Source organism: Taudactylus pleione, unplaced genomic scaffold, assembly GCF_031769625.1.
Source record: "Taudactylus pleione unplaced genomic scaffold, aTauple2 ptg002146l, whole genome shotgun sequence".
NCBI classification, from domain to species: domain Eukaryota; kingdom Metazoa; phylum Chordata; class Amphibia; order Anura; family Myobatrachidae; genus Taudactylus; species Taudactylus pleione.
This window is the reverse complement of record NW_028286540.1, coordinates 217,501-220,000: the sequence shown is the minus strand read 5'-3', so window position 1 is coordinate 220,000 and position 2,500 is coordinate 217,501. Positions and strand designations below refer to the sequence as shown.

The 2,500-nt window shown below is 37.6% G+C and overlaps 2 non-coding genes and 9 pseudogenes across 2 annotated transcripts; all 11 read right to left on the bottom strand.

Annotated features, from left to right (window-relative positions):
• The window catches only part of LOC148434624 (5S ribosomal RNA), a 119-nt pseudogene extending 54 nt beyond the window's left edge, over positions 1–65 (bottom strand).
• A 116-nt stretch (positions 66–181) lies between these two features.
• LOC148434623 (5S ribosomal RNA) lies at positions 182–300 on the bottom strand. The gene has a single exon (XR_015876648.1). It is a non-coding gene; the product is annotated as a 5S ribosomal RNA (ribosomal RNA).
• A 115-nt stretch (positions 301–415) lies between these two features.
• Positions 416–534, bottom strand: LOC148434622 (5S ribosomal RNA; annotated as a pseudogene).
• Positions 535–650: 116 nt separating this feature from the next.
• LOC148434621 (5S ribosomal RNA) lies at positions 651–769 on the bottom strand (annotated as a pseudogene).
• Positions 770–884: 115 nt separating this feature from the next.
• Positions 885–1,003, bottom strand: LOC148434620 (5S ribosomal RNA; annotated as a pseudogene).
• A 116-nt stretch (positions 1,004–1,119) lies between these two features.
• LOC148434619 (5S ribosomal RNA) lies at positions 1,120–1,238 on the bottom strand (annotated as a pseudogene).
• Positions 1,239–1,354: 116 nt separating this feature from the next.
• On the bottom strand, positions 1,355–1,473 carry LOC148434618 (5S ribosomal RNA). Its single transcript, XR_015876646.1, has one exon. It is a non-coding gene; the product is annotated as a 5S ribosomal RNA (ribosomal RNA).
• Positions 1,474–1,588: 115 nt separating this feature from the next.
• On the bottom strand, positions 1,589–1,707 carry LOC148434617 (5S ribosomal RNA; annotated as a pseudogene).
• A 116-nt stretch (positions 1,708–1,823) lies between these two features.
• On the bottom strand, positions 1,824–1,942 carry LOC148434616 (5S ribosomal RNA; annotated as a pseudogene).
• A 115-nt stretch (positions 1,943–2,057) lies between these two features.
• Positions 2,058–2,176, bottom strand: LOC148434615 (5S ribosomal RNA; annotated as a pseudogene).
• A 116-nt stretch (positions 2,177–2,292) lies between these two features.
• Positions 2,293–2,411, bottom strand: LOC148434614 (5S ribosomal RNA; annotated as a pseudogene).
• Between the last annotated feature and the right edge of the window lie 89 nt (positions 2,412–2,500).

Here is a 2,500-nt window from a genome sequence, read left to right as displayed (position 1 = left end):
CGAACACTGCATAGCTTCCAAGATCAGACAAGATTGGGCATGTCCACTGTGTTTTGGCTGTAGGTGCTCAAAAACATTAACTTTAGACCTCTATTACTTCTTAACTCAAGTAAATTCATTGATAAGTTGAAAAAATTAAATGTAAAATGTAATAGAAAAGAATGTTATGGCAGTATAAAATTACCTACAGCACCTGGTATTCCCAGGTGGTCTCCCATCCAAGTACTAACCAGGCCCAACACTGCATAGCTTCCAAGATCAGACGAGATTGGGCATGTCCAGTGTGGTTTGGCTGTAGGTGCTCTAAAACATTAACTTTAGACCTCTTTTACTTCTTAACTCAAGTAAATTCAATGATAAATTGAAAAATTAAATGTAAACTTTAATAGAAAAGAATGCTATGGCAGTATAAAATTACCTACAGCTCCTGGTATTCCCAGGTGGTCTCACATCCAAGTACTAACCAGGCCCAACACTGCATAGCTTCCAAGATCAGACGAGATTGGGCATGTCCAGTGTGGTTTGGCTGTAGGTGCTCAAAAACATTAACTTTAGACCTCTATTACTTCTTAACTCAAGTAAATTCATTGATAAGTTGAAAAAATTAAATTTAAAATGTAATAGAAAAGAATGTTATGGCAGTATAAAATTACCTACAGCACCTGGTAATCCCAGGTGGTCTCCCATCCAAGTACTAACCAGGCCCAACAGTGCCTAGCTTCCAAGTTCAGACGAGATTGGGCATGTCCAGTGTGGTTTGGCTGTAGGTGCTCAAAAACATTAAGTTTAGACCTCTTTTACTTCTTAACTCAAGTAAATTCAATGATAAGTTGAAAAATGAAATGTAAAATGTAATAGAAAAGAATGTTATGGCAGTATAAAATTACCTACAGCACCTAGTATTCCCAGGTGGTCTCCCATCCAAGTACTAACCAGGCCCAACACTGCATAGCTTCCAAGATCAGACGAGATTGGGCATGTCTAGTCTGGTTTGGCTGTAGGTGCTCAAAACCATTAACTTTAGACCTCTTTTACTTCTTAACTCAAGTAAATTCATTGATAAGTTTAAAAAATGAAATGTAGAATGTAATAGAAAACAATGTTTTGGCTGTCTAAAATTACCTACAGCACCTGGTATTCCCAGGTGGTCTCCCATCCAAGTACAAACCAGGCACAACACTGCATAGTTTCCAAGATCAGACGAGATTGGGCATGTCCAGTGTGGTTTGGCTGTAGGTGCTCAAAAGCATTAAATTTAGACCTCTATTACTTCTTAACTCAAGTAAATTCATTGATAAGTTGAAAAAATTAAATGTAAAATGTAATAGAAAAGAATGTTCTGGCTGTCTAAAATTACCTACAGCACCTGGTATTCCCAGGTGGTCTCCCATCCAAGTACTAACCAGGCCCAACACTGCATAGCTTCCAAGATCAGACGAGATTGGGCATGTCCAGTGTGGTTTGGCTGTAGGTGCTCTAAAACATTAACTTTAGACCTCTTTTACTTCTTAACTCAAGTAAATTCAATGATAAATTGAAAAATTAAATGTAAACTTTAATAGAAAAGAATGCTATGGCAGTATAAAATTACCTACAGCTCCTGGTATTCCCAGGTGGTCTCACATCCAAGTACTAACCAGGCCCAACACTGCATAGCTTCCAAGATCAGACGAGATTGGGCATGTCCAGTGTGGTTTGGCTGTAGGTGCTCAAAAACATTAACTTTAGACCTCTATTACTTCTTAACTCAAGTAAATTCATTGATAAGTTGAAAAAATTAAATTTAAAATGTAATAGAAAAGAATGTTATGGCAGTATAAAATTACCTACAGCACCTGGTAATCCCAGGTGGTCTCCCATCCAAGTACTAACCAGGCCCAACAGTGCCTAGCTTCCAAGTTCAGACGAGATTGGGCATGTCCAGTGTGGTTTGGCTGTAGGTGCTCAAAAACATTAAGTTTAGACCTCTTTTACTTCTTAACTCAAGTAAATTCAATGATAAGTTGAAAAATGAAATGTAAAATGTAATAGAAAAGAATGTTATGGCAGTATAAAATTACCTACAGCACCTAGTATTCCCAGGTGGTCTCCCATCCAAGTACTAACCAGGCCCAACACTGCATAGCTTCCAAGATCAGACGAGATTGGGCATGTCTAGTCTGGTTTGGCTGTAGGTGCTCAAAACCATTAACTTTAGACCTCTTTTACTTCTTAACTCAAGTAAATTCATTGATAAGTTTAAAAAATGAAATGTAGAATGTAATAGAAAACAATGTTTTGGCTGTCTAAAATTACCTACAGCACCTGGTATTCCCAGGTGGTCTCCCATCCAAGTACAAACCAGGCACAACACTGCATAGTTTCCAAGATCAGACGAGATTGGGCATGTCCAGTGTGGTTTGGCTGTAGGTGCTCAAAAGCATTAAATTTAGACCTCTATTACTTCTTAACTCAAGTAAATTCATTGATAAGTTGAAAAAATTAAATGTAAAATGTAATA